The sequence below is a fragment of the Orcinus orca genome, chromosome 1 (assembly GCF_937001465.1).
Source record: "Orcinus orca chromosome 1, mOrcOrc1.1, whole genome shotgun sequence".
NCBI lineage: Eukaryota > Metazoa > Chordata > Mammalia > Artiodactyla > Delphinidae > Orcinus > Orcinus orca.
The window spans coordinates 208,934,171-208,948,168 of record NC_064559.1 but is presented as its reverse complement, the minus strand read 5'-3'; positions in this window follow the sequence as shown (position 1 = coordinate 208,948,168).

Genomic DNA, 13,998 nt, shown 5'->3' with positions numbered 1-13,998 from the left:
TCAGTGAAGAGAAAATCTTTAGAAGAAACAAAATAAGGTCTCCCAAGTAGAACCTGACCCATTTAGGTGACACTTATACTTCCATGAGCACAGAATATAACAAAGAGAACATCCTTGGACCTGGGAGGGTGAGTCTCAGCATCAAGTCAGATTTGCTCTCAAGAGAAAAGAAATCCGATGGAACGCCAGGCTGGGGCTGGATTGCTCCGGGTAGAGCTGAGGCCTCAGAACAAAAGCACCTTTCCCATTTCAGGTTCTGAAGTATCTCCTAGGGTTTCACCTAAGCAGGAGGGCAAGTTGGAGGGCTCCTTGAAATACATTCATTTCTTCTTTTCAGTAGTGGGTAAGATCTGGGGTACTGAGATCATACCACTAGGTTCAGATCCCAGCCTTTCTAGCTCTGGGACCTTGGGCCGTTTTTTTAAAACTTTCTAAGCCTTAATTTTCTCATCTGTAAAGTGGGAATGATAACATACCTCCCTTGGAGGATTTTGTACAATGATGAATGTGTCAGCTCTCCCCACCCCTGGCCCTCGTGTGCTTGCGGAGGTGCACAGGTGCACATGATGAGAATCACCAAGGCATCCTCTTCCAGGTCTCTGATGGCTGCACCCACCTCCTCAGCCTCTAGGAAGTGAAGACTTAACTTATTACTTGGATGTGAAAAGAGAGGTTGAAGTTCTCACACTTGGTCTTCCCTCCATGATAGCCTGGGTTTCATGGCTCTCCCTGGGTCCATGGGCCCTAGCTGACTCCACAGGCTCTCCTGGGTCCATGAGTTCTCCCCAGTTCCACGGGCTTTCCCTGATTCCACAGGTCAATAAACCGTAAGTGCATCCTACCTCTTTCCAGGGACGCCAAGTGTTCACCCTGGAACTGGGCAAATGACCAGTAAATGGTCCCAGCATTGGGCCCACAGGGAGGCTAACAGGTCTCACCTGGGCCTTCCCCAACCAGCCCACTCTAACCAGTGGACAAAGGTAATGTGTCAGCTCAGAGCCAGTGCCCAAGAGACCATATCTTGGACATTTCTCCTACTTTGCACACAATAACTCTGTGAACAGTGTGGGTCCCTTAGGTAAGGCTGGGAGGAAGGTCCACGCCATGCACCTGTGGCCCCATTGCAGGTCCATCCTAAGCTCCTTCCTCCACCCAAGGACTTTGACTCATGAATTGATTCAGGTATGGGGATTCTCAACCACAGAATTCATCACGATTCAGACCTAGACCTTTATTTACTCATGTGTGTATTTATATCGGTTTACAAGTCAAGCAGATCTCAGTGGACTGACATTTGATTTTCATTTCAAGAACCCCGTGATCAATTAACCACAGCAAAGACCTCGGACAAGCAAACTGACCATTCTGCTTTCTGTATATTCACTCCCCCTCCTTCTCCAATCGCTAAGTGTTGCCACCAGCCTCGGTTCTCCTGAGACCCTTCCCACCGCCATTGCTGTTAAGAGTTTTACAAATTACAGCCTGTGCACTTTCAGTGATGGGGGGTCTTCCCTCCTGATTTTGAGCCCAGGTTAGTATTAACCAGCAAGAAAAAGATTAGATTCCCTCTCAGCTGTTCAGGCTGGTGCATTAAATTACTTCTATAATGTGTTGAATGGTGTCTCCCCAAAAGATGTCTCCCCAGTGCCTACAAATGGAACCTAATTTGGAAATAGGATGTTACAGATGTAACCAAGTTCAGATGAGGTCATCCTGGATTGGAGTAGACCCTGATGCAATGACTGCTGTCCTTATAGAACGGGGAAGGTCAGGGGAGAATTTGGGAGAAAACAGGAACACACAGGGAATCCTGCCACAAGGGAGGTAGGGATTGGAGGGATGTGTCTACGAGCCAAGGACGGTCAGCAACCACCAAAAGCTGGAAAGAAGCAGGGGTGGACCCTTCTCTAGAGCATTCAGAGAGAGCACAGCCCTGCCAACACTCTCATTTCGGATTTCTAACTCTCCGCATTGTGAGAGGGTATTCCTGTTGTTTCCTGCATTTCTGATACTTTGTTACAGCAGCCCTAGGAAACTAGCACAGCACCTAAACCTCACAATACCTGCATCTGTAATTAGCAATTGAACCTGACATTAATTATGTTCTTCCTCCTTGGGTCACTGTCCTGGACATCCATTCCCACAGATATGCCTCCAGACTTTTTATGATAGAAATTAGCAAACTCCTACAGTTCTTGTGCAGGGTAAGCCTTCTGTTGCCATTTCACTTTGCAGTTGGTCCCCTGGGACATGCCAAGGTCTAGTTATCTGAGGACCATGCAGGGAATGAGGGGTGATCCCTTTCTTTCCCAAGGAAGCTCTCTCTGTGTAGGGAGGGGTGGCGTTCTCCAGGAAGAACAGAATAGCTGCTTCCTCAGGTGAGTTCCAAGGAGGGAACAGACTTCACGCTAACCAGAGGGCTGCAAATTCTTCCACACATTTCTAGTCCAATTTTTAGGTTTCCATTCTTTCCTGATCAGCATCCTGTGTTTTATTTTTATGGCCGCGCCATGTGGCATGCGGGATCTTAGTTCCCCAACCAGGGATCGAACCTGTGTCCCCTGCAGTGGAAGAAGAGTCTTAACCACTGGACCGCCAGGGAAGTCTCAACCTCCTGTGTTTTTTGTGTGGGGGAGGGGGGGTTTGAGGTACGTGGGCCTCTCACTGTTGTGACCCCTCCCGTTGAGGAGCACAGGCTCCGGATGCGCAGGCTCAGCGGCCATGGCTCACAGGCCCAACCGCTCCGCGGCATGTGGGATCTTCCCGGACCGGGGCACAAACCCCTGTCCCCTGCAAAGGCAGGCGGACTCTCAACCACTGTGCCACCGGGGAAGCCCTCCTGTGCTTTATATACAAGACTTAGAGAAACTGAATTCAACTGATAGTGTAATTCAGAATTCTGCAGATCAAGCTCAGAGGGTTTTGTTGTTCTTGTTTCTTGTTTGTTTATTTGCTTTGATATTTCCGCCAGCTGAAAGATAGATCCTAACAGCATGGTCATAGAATGTCATTGAGCTTTATACTATGCCTGGACCTGAATATTTGGAGTTTTGACATTCTTTTACCTTTAGTAATTCCATGTGGTAGAAATTGGCCAGGCCACTCCTGCAGTCCTCAAATTGTGCACACATCACACGGCTTTATGATTGTACTGATGTGATCCCTCCATCTCCATATCTCTGCCTCACTCAGCACTGGATTCCAGGTCACTACAGGCAATAATTTCATTAGCTGCATACTATGGGCTGCTACATTTGCACCCCAGAATATTAATTGGACTTTGCCTGCTTCCCATCCCATCCTGTAGCCTTCATTTCTAACGTCTCCAACTGTTCAATCTTCCTTCCTTGTAGCCTTAGAACTCTCCTACCACATGCTAGACGAGCATAGGTCTGGCCAGGTAGAGATTGGCTTCCCAGCCGCCCCTGCAGCTGGAAGTGGCATTGTGGCTAAGCCCACGAGAGTCAGCAAGCTTGATGTGTGCAGCTTCTCGGTCATGTGCCCCAAAAGAAAGAAAGATGATCGCACTCCAGCTCCTCCTTCCTTCTTTGGCATGGCTTGGAAAGGATTTCATCTTAAACCACAAAGCCACATGTTGGGGATAGCAAAGTCTTCCCAACACTCACACCGTTACATGAGAGAGAATGCACGTTTGTCTTGTTTTAGCCACTCTGCGTTGGAGTCTCTGGTATAGCAACTCGGAGCTCGTTTTGTAACTTATATAAACTCTAAACTCTGTCCCTGTCCTCAAGCATCTGTCATGTCCACTCCACTCCTGGCATCAATTTACGCATCAGAGTTCTTAGTTGCAAGCAAAGAAATGGTGCCAGATAAAGTTGGTACATGCAAACATACATACACACACACACACGAAAGGTATCAAGTCTTCTCAAAGTCCATAGGGGGAAATAAAGGACCAAGCTTTAAATAAGGAAGAAACAAAAGGAGTTATAGAAGGCCAGGCAGGAAAAGTCATGAAGGAAAGCTTCCTGATCCACATGCCTACCACTGCCACTGCTGAGAAGACTAACACCCGAATTCTCCCCGTGAGTGAGAAGCACTGAATGTAGATTCAACAGTCTGTGATTGAGCATCTGATTGGCTGAGAGTAGGTCATGTGTGCACCAACTGGCATCTGGTTGGCTGAAAATAGGTCATGAATACACCAGCTGCCATCTGATTGGCTGAGAGTAGGTCAAGAGCACACCAGCCGGCATCTGATTGGCTGAGAGTAGGTCATGAATACACCAGCTGCCATCTGATTGGCTGAGAGTAGGTCAAGAGCGCACCAGCCGGCATCTGATTGGCTGAGAGTAGGTCATGAATACACCAGCTAACATCTGGTTGGCTGAGAGTAGGTCAAGAGCGCACCAGCGGGCTGTGTGGGAGCAGGGAGAAGACTGCCTCCCATCAGGTCCACACTCAGTGTGTGATTCTCTAAAAAGGAAAATCAAGATCCTACAAGGAAGCCGACATCTATCATGAAACAGTTTAAAGTACCCATTTCAGCACCCAGAGCCTCGTTCCACACATGAGAATCTCGGTAACTTTGGGAGCCAGAATGCCTTTGCTTTAGGAAAATAGGAAATATTGAAACCTCACAAATTTTGACCCCACACATTAAAAAATTCAAAACAAGAAAGGCTTGGGGGTCTCAGCAAAGCAGCCATTCTGATGGGGGGCCTGCTGCCAGAAGAGAGCCTCTGGCTCGTTTCCCAAGAACTTCCTGAGGAAACCTTCATTGCTTTAGAAAATGTTCCAGAACCATGGTCTCGCTCTCAGTCTGCAAGCTAAGAAACCAAGAGCATGCCCAAGTTGCAATGTGTATCCTAGTGAACAAAGTTGATAGGTTGTTTGTTTCTGACCTAAACACCAGTGTAATGGTTTACAGGGGTAACTAATGCAGATACAGGAAGCAGAATACTCTCACGTCTGCAGGACCAGCCCATTCTCTCCCTGGAGGAAGACTGACCAGGAAAGCCAATCATAACCAGAACGTTGTTTGCTGAGCATGGAGTCAGAACAAGGACAAATATGTAGCTTGTGAGAGCCCGAGGCTTCCATCTCATTGTAGAGATGGACTCTCCAAGGCCCCAGGACACCCCAAATCCACCTGGACAGCACATAACAATTCAATCATTTGGAAAATATTTCTTGAGGGCATATCATGTGCTACAATCTGTCAGCCTTGGTGATAAAATGGCATGTTCAGGGGACAGAAAGAAGTCCATATGGCTGGGACACACTGAGATGTGAAAAGAGGGGTGGGGGAGGCAGGTGGAGGGAGGGCGCGCATGACTCTTAGGCCCAAGGAACTGGGTTTGAAATTTATCCTAAGGAAAAGGGAAGCCCACTGAACTTGATTTGTATTTCAATAAATGGAAGGGAAAGCAGGCAGTTCCACTGGGAAACTATTAAAACAATCAAAAAACACTGGTTCAGCCTGGGGAGGAAGCCGTGGACAGGTTTGAGATCGATCTGGGGGAAGAGCTGGCATGACTCACTGAAAGACTGGGTGTGGGCTGAAGAGCAGAGAGAGAAGGAAGGAAGGACTTGGGTCTCCGACTTGAACCATAGGTACAAGGTGGTGCTATTGCTCAAGATGAGAAATGTGGGGTCTCCAGGGCACCTCCCTGACCTGCGTTCTCAACTTATTGAGAAATAAAAATAAGAAGTGGCCGATGGAGGTCAAACATGTCACTTTGATGGGGGACAATCAGAGAACTCTGCACCCCGGGGTAGAGTGCTCCTGAGAGAAGGAGGAGGATGGGTACCACTCTGAGTTCCTCCCAGACAAGGGAGCCGCCCCCCTGGAGGTGCCTGAGAACTGGCGCTCCCCCACCTAGAGGGAGGCTCTGGAAGTGGGGAGGAAGTGCCCACCCCACCCGCTACCAACAAGGAAGATGGAGTGAAACTGGGTAGGGCGGTGAGTCTGAGATGCCGGCCAGACATCCAAACAGAGCCCCTCCACGAGGACACAGTTAAGTTTGGGCTGGAGGAGGCGTCTGGGAAGGACGGGCACATCTGGACTCGTGCACACACGATGCTGTTCCAAGCTGTGACATCAAGTGAGATCCCTGGGGTAGAAGCACAGGGGGCAGCAGAAGGGACCAGGCTGTTGGAGGAGGCCTGGAGACGGGGAGATGGGGGCTCCCCATCTTCTGTTCCCTTCCAAGCAAAGGAGCCCCATTGGCATGCTCCCCCTGGCTTTTCTCTGCCCCTCCCTCATTCCTCCCCAGGGCACAAAGTACCTCATTTGTGGGTTTGGGAGGAGGAATGATGTGTATTTACAGCTGTGGCCGTCCCAGAAAGCATGCATTCTGCTCTGCTCCCCAGGCGGCCAGTCTCACCAGGGCACTGCCCTGCAAGGGATGCCTCCAGTACCTAACACAGCCAAGGGGCTCCGGGGAGGGGAATCTGCCTAATTCTGGGGCTCACACCCAGGAAGCCACCAGCCACATGCTCCAGTGTCCAGCGGGTCACGTCTCTAACAAAGACAGCGGCCTCATTCATTCCTGTCTAATTTCTCAGTATTCAGAGCTCAGGCACGGAGGGCTTTGCTATTTACTGGGCCAATGTGAACCCCAACCCAAGCCCTGGTGAAAAGCCACACTGACAGGCCCAGAGACAATCCTATGTCCGTGTCTCTGTGGGGACACCTGCCCATGCCTTGAAGCACCAGCTGTCATGCTTAGCTGGAATTTGGGGTAATTATTAAGGGGACCAGGCAGACATTTCTTCAGGAAGTGTCTTCAGAAACTCACAACAAAGGAATACTGTCAACAGGCTTCTAAGTGGATTGGGACAGTGCTTAAGAAAGGTCTTCAGACGTTCCAGAAGGGAATGCAGCCTCCCACTGGAAGCGCTGGTTACAAATAATTGTTATACTCAGTAGCCTCGTTGGAATTACCCTACATACTTGGAAATAATAAAAACTTTGCTTCATTTTAAAGAAAAGCACATTCCACACTAAAATGTTATGAATGCCCCTATCCCTGCCCTCCATTAAGTAGCTCAAGTTGGTGATGTTGACTATGCACCCAATTTTTATTATAACATAAATACATATGGGTGCACAGGCAAATCATTCTCTGCTTCATGAAGGAATCCACCCTGGGACAAACCTGGTGTCATCCCAGCTCATTTACACCCTGATTCTTTTTGATCAGAACTTCATGCAGTGAAGCCATCACCTGCAATCCCTTTCCCGGAAATAAGCATCCGATGGACAAACCCTTCAGTTCCCTCATTCTAGAACATTCTCTCACCTTCTCGTGGGCTGGCCTTTCCTCCTCAGCTCCCTCATGAGCGACTTCTCAGAAGTTTTGCCTTTTACTTATCCTGCATTTCCAGCAACACCTGAAGTTGTTTGATAGATGGCTGGTACCCAGCCTTGATTTTTATTAGTATTATCTCTGGAGGAGTCTAGAAGGAAGCAGTTTAGAGCCTGGACTCTGCAGCCAGAACCTGGGGTCAGAACGCTTGGTCTCACACCTGCCAGCTGGATGTCCTCCAGAAAGTTGATCAAATTCTCTGTGCCACAGTTTCCCCTTTTATAACAGAGCAAGAGTAATAGTACCTATCATCACAGAATGTATTATTGGAAACCTAAGAAGATAGATAGATCTCCATATATCTATACATGCACATATGTGTGTGTCAGAATACTGACCCCATCCTAATCCTTGCAGCCCGTGGATGTGTGACCTCACAGGGCAAGAAGGGACTTTGCAGATATGAAACTAAGGATCCTGAGACAAGAGACTGTCCCCAGTTATCCATGTGGCCCAATGTCATCACAAGGATGGAGGGGGCAGGAGCAGTCAGAGAAGGAGATGTGACGATAGACGCAGATCAGAGACAGAGAGTGAGAGAGAGAGATTTGAGGATGCTGTGCTCTGACTTGGACGACCAAGGAAGGGGCCACGAGCCAAGGAAGTTGGGCAACCTCTAAAAACTGGGAAAGCCAAGGAAACGTTTTTTCTCTTCGAGCCTGCAGAAGCAGTCCTGCCGCTAGGACATCTGACCTCTAGAACTATAAGATAATTTGTATTGTTTGAAGCATATATTAGTACACACACACACAGAACCTGGCACGGAGCCTGGATGCACCAAGCAGCCAACACAAAGGTCGTGGAGACACCTGAGCACGAAGCGGGCGTGTGACTCCCGGGACAGCAAGCACCACCGCTGCCTGGATCAGCTGGACAGAGCAGCTGATGGGGATCCAGAGGGGCTGAGCTCCCCGAGAAGACTAACGTCACAGCCAGCAGTGTGAGTAGGCACACGCCGACTGAACAGTCTCCAAACCCCCTTCCCACAGGTCACCTAAGGAGGGCTCTCACCTGTGCGGCTGAGGCAACAGTTCAAGTTCAGTTCTGGGGTCTGGGTTGTCCGCCGTGAGCACCACACAGGGCATGTTTTCCACCCATTTGGGGAAGGGGGGGGCTTCCTCTCTCAGTGCAGAGGTCTGAGTTTGCTGCATTAGTACTTGCTGGGGGTTCAGTCTGTAAATAGGAATTCTCTCTCTCTCTCTCTCTCTCTCTCTCCCTCTCTCTCTCTCTCTCTCTCTCTCTCCCTCTCTCTCTCTCTCTCTCTCTCTCTCTCTCTCTGTCTCTCTCTCTCTGTCTCTGTCTCCCCCCTTACACCCAATTCTCGTCCTCCCCTCCCACCTCATCCCACTGCAAAGACCCCTCCCCTTGTGCCGTGTATGCTCCTCTGTAACCATCTCCATGCTCACCTACTCATAAACAGAAGCATCACAGGCATGTAAACATTCACTTATAAATTTTCGCCAGTTTCACTAAAATGGGATCATATTTGTGCATTTCTCTTTGGCCGACAGAATATCTAGGGCTGTTATACGTGAGGGGCAGGGAAGACCACTGTGGTTCTGGGGGAAAAGGAGAGGAGGCTAGTGACTGGCCCCGTGAGGGTGACCATGACAGTGGGGTGACTGTGCTGAATGTGACGGCATCCCCAAAGGGGTGGCGTGGAAGGGACATTTAGAAGATCCTGGTTTGGTGTAAGAAGAAGGAAGAAAAAGGAGGAGGGGGGAGGAAAAATAGAAACTGAGCCAAAATCCCCCAACACCCTTATGAATCGTGCCGTTTGCAGTGGCAGAGACAGAAGTGTCCACGGCTCCTGAAGTGAAAAAGGGGTGAACAGCCACAAAATTCACTCCAACAGGATGGACCCAATCCTACAAAGCCCAGCCCAGAGCCCCTCTGAAATCACCGTCAGGGAGTCGCATGCCCAGAAAGGACGGGTTTCACTGTCACATCCTCGTGTTCCATTTCACATCCTCCCTCTGTAAGCACGACTTTCACGCAGTGTTGGGAAGTCAGATAGAGAAAGACAAATACCATATGATATCACTTTTATGTGGAATCTAAAAAAATGATACAAATGAACTTATTTACAAAACAGAAATAGACTCAGACACAGAAAACTAACTATGGGTACAAAAAGGGAAAGGTGGGGGACACCCCACTGCACCTCGCTGAGCCCAGGGGCCTGCGTCAGTCAGTTCAAGCTGCCAAAACCAAGCACCACAGGCCGGGGCCCGGAAACAACAGAAATCTATTTTCTCCTAGCTCTGGAGGCTGCAAGTCCAAGATCAAGGTGTTGGCAGGGTTGGTGTCCTCTGAGGGCTCCCTCCTTGGTGTATATAGGTAGTGCTCTTCTCACTGTGTTCTTACATGGCCTTTCGCCTGTTCCAGCATCCCTGGTGTCCCTCTTATAAGGACACTAGTCAGATTGGATTGGGGGCCAATGGATTCATTTTACTGGGTCAGCCAAAAAGTTCATTTGGATTTTTCTGTAAGATGTTACGAACTTTTTGGCCAACCCAATAACTTAATCACCTCTTTAAGGACTCCATCTCCAAATACAGTCACATTCTGAGGTCCTAGGGTTTGGGACTTCAACGTATATATTTAGGGAATAAGATTCAGCCCATGACAGGCCCCACCAGCATGGTCCAGCTCTGCGCCCAGCATGGGAACCCATCAGCTTCCTTCCTCTCACAACCCATCAGTAGCTACTGCTTGACATGTTTTCTCTCCCCTTTGTTATCTTTCAGAAGAAGAAAATAGGAACAGACAGGAAAATTTAGTGAAGATTCCATCACCTAGGAGCCAGCCAGCAACATTCTTGAGTTACCTGGGACTGGTTTACCCCATCCTGCTTTGGGGAAGAGAGAGGCAGCAGAGAAGAAAAGCCAACTCCAGCCAGAGGGCTTGTTTGAAAAGGGAAATTGCTCAGAAGTTGTGTCCTGGGGCCAGAAGAGAAGCAGCCTGAATCCCCAAGACCTTCCACAGGACCCCTCAGGAAGAAGATGCCGTGTCCAGAATGAGGACCTGACCACTGCCTCCACCCCAGACTCCATCGCCATCCTACAGTGGGTCTTCCCTCTCAAGGCAAGGAGGGGAAACCGTGACTCAGTGATTTTCCACCATGAAACTGTATTGAGGAGGTGTGCCTGCCCCCCAGTGAACCCCGAGGTGACCAGAAAATTAATGAGGCAGAATCCCCAGTTCCCTGGAATTCCAGGGACCAGAGGCCAAACTCTATGTGATGAGGGATAATCAGAGGCCCAGGGATTAGGTGTGTGTATTGATTCAGCTCCCAGGAGAACCTTTGATTTTGTGCTTGCGGTCTCCTCCTGACTCGGGCCCTAGCCTTTGTCTAACTAACTCGCTGAGTCTCTCCCAGAGTGAAGCCAAGGATTAGTTAATATTTGCAGATAGAAAGGACTCCCTCCAGAATAAACATGAACACCACTTCGCCTGGGTCTCCAGCCAGCCTGAGATCCAATTGCAAATACTCCTCACCCTTTTGGACGGACGTGGAATAAAGAGAAGGCAACATCACTTGGGGACTCCGGCTCCACCTCTGAAGCCAGGGCTCAGAGCTTCCTCCACCCAGAGGGAGAATGCACATCTGTTCTGGAGTCGGCCCTCCGGTGAATGAGGGACACACAAGCCGGGCAAACTTGCTTCAAAGCTCCACCTGGCAAAGGTGAGACCACCAGGGAAAACGTCACCATGAGTGTAGTTCTGTCAGGACGGGGACCCTCGTGGGCAACCCAGAGAGGAAGGGGAGACCTCTGGGCTCGGGGCAGGAAATCTCCTGTTTGATGCACTGATGCTCAGACTTGTGTTGCCAGCCCCGAGCCATGGAGCCCAAGGAAAAGCAGAGAATGCACTGTGAGCAAGTGGGTTTCATTCCTTCGTTCACCCTGCAAACATGAGGCCCATGCCTAACATCGGTGGGCCCGGGGCAAGAGAACCAACGAAGGCCTAGACATAAATCAGACTAGCCAGCATGAAGGAAGTGGGGTCTGACCTTCTACCTTAACTTCCCGATGGCCCCGAAAGCCAGGCTCCAATTGAGACCCCCCACTCCTTGGGGTTAAGCATCAGAGCACACAGGGAGACACAGGAGAGCTGGTCCTGCCCTGACTCAGGGCTTTAGAGCCAGAAATTCTGGGGACCCGGGTACCAGAGGGTGAGCTAAACTGGGGAGAGGGCGGGGAGGACACATAGACTCCTCACTCTGCTGGAGGAGGTCAAGAGGTCAGAAGGGCCTCCCCAGTCTGTGGCTGGATACGGCACTGGGCCCGGCAGGCACGCGGGTATCCCTGAGCTGCCTCTGCTGATGGCCTCCTAGCCAAGACGTGGCAGAGGGATGTAGAAGCAGCTGTCTCAACTCCCCACAGCAAACCCTTTGGGTACAAAGTGAGATGTAAACAAATTAATAATGAGAACAATGAAAATAACACCACCACGTTTCCTTGATTCTAAGACATTTTTCCACCTCTCTTTTTAGCCTGTCTGGAGTTGGGATACGTTTTATAATCAGGATGAATGACGAACGTAATGGAGTTTCACGCCCTCTCCCAGGATGCTGTTGTTAATTCAGTGGAGCCCCCTACAGTCAGGGGCATCTTAGAATCAGGGCTTTCAGGGATCATGACGGAGCCCTTTTCTGGCCCTGGCTCTGTAGGGTGGAGACCCTCCCTGGGAATGTGAGGGCCAGAGGTGTCAGGTGGGGGCCACTTCGGGGCTGTAAAGGGCCTGAGGATCTGGGGGTGAGGGGAGCGGACTGGAGGGGCAGGCTAGTGTCCCCCTCCTCATCTGGGTCCAGAAGACGTCTTACCTGAAGCAGCAGCACCTGCAAGAGATGGGGAACCTGGGTACCTGGCTTTCCATGACAACCTTACCTTCCACTGGGCGTGTGATGGAGCCACCCAGGTCCCCAAGACTGTGAGTTTGGTCCTATTTCACCTACATAAATACCACGGATGTGGGGGAGTGGGGAGTGGGGCCTGGGCTCAGTTCACTCAGCATCTTTTCTCCCCTGGAGCTGACAAGCTGTCTCACTCAGGTAAGCGAGTTCTGCTTCCCTCTGACCAGTAAATATTCCAGAAAGAGAAGGAGTTCATTTCCTCAGAAGCAGGTGGGAGCCATGGCTCACCTTCCAAATAAGTAACTGATTATCTTGCTTGCAAATTCAATTTACTGCCTGAAACCAGCCTTTCCTGATGAGTCCTGACAAGTCCGATTGTCTCCGGAGAATCTGTCAAAAGGTAAGTCCTCCCAGGGCTGGTGGGTTCCAGGCGGACCCAGGTGTGGGGGGAACAGGGGAGAGTGGCCACCTGCTCCACACCCTTCTGGGACCCACCAACCATGAACCCCCGATCCAGGGATGCCCCATCTCAGAAAAGGAGTGGATCCCCCAAATGCCTTCATCTATGTTCAGCCTTCTGCTCAAAGGCCTAGGCTGCAGGGGGCCCCACAAGTGAGGGATGGACCAGGGAACTTCTGACTCAGCTTGTCTCCTCCAAGCCAGTGGGCAGCGAAGGGTGCAGTCTGGGCTGAGGTTTGGAAATGATGGGTCACTCTGGGTGGTCTTCTAAAGCCAAGGACCAGGAGACGTGGGTAACAGGGCCAGCTTCATCCCCTAACAGGGATGGGTGTTGTGAGGCTGTCAGGAAGCAAGGACTCTCTCCATTCATAAACTCACCCACTGATTCACGACCGTCTCCCAGGTCCTATGCCAAGTCCCCTGGACACCGAAAGAATGACCATTCCTTGTCCTTGAGGGGGGTCATGCATTCATTCATTTATTTACTTCCCAGATATTTATTTTAAGCCTGTAACTATGACTCTGGAACTTTGTTCAGCTCTAGTTTGGGGTGAGGACTCAGTCCCCACCTCTTGAAAAACTCATAATTCAAAACCACCTGTAAAAAAAAACAAAAACTAAAAGAAAAAAAAATAATTACCTAAGCCCCTCCATCGTTGATAATTCCTGTTAAGTGTTTGTGTTTTGAGGCTTTGGAAACCCTAAAGAACTTTAGCTTCCTGTAACAGCATGACATGAATGGGCCTTGCACTAGTTACATGAAAAATTAGACATGTATATGGTTCTCAAATTTAAAGGCAGGATTTCCTTCTATTAAATTAACCAGAGACTCAGAGAACTATTTGGTTACATGTTAAAAAAGAGAATTCCGATTTTCAAACACGTTCCAATTAAGAAACTTCCAGCATTCGAGGTTTTTAGCATTTTTACATGTTTCCAGAAAGGGACAATATTTGTCACGTGTCCTTGGAATGAAGAAAACCGACTGAAATGTTCGTTGTTTTTCTGACTACAAACTAAAAGAGAGAAGTCACACACACACACACAAATGCCACAATCCAAGGCAGAGTGAGAGGAGGGTCCCAAACGGGCTATAAAAGGTGAGTTTTCAAACCACATAGCCCAGGACCCCTCAGAATTTGCTCAAGGATTCCAAAAGTGATTTTACAAAATTTCACTGTAATTATATTTGAACTATTTTTAGATGTAATAAAAAATCAGCACATTCACCAAGGTGTTAAATGGAAAGTTTCACACCTCAGGGACCAGCAGCCCATTTCCCGGCTGACAGGTTACCTCCTTCCTGGCAAGGACTTGGAGCAAAGTCTCGACCGCCCTCTGTGGCTG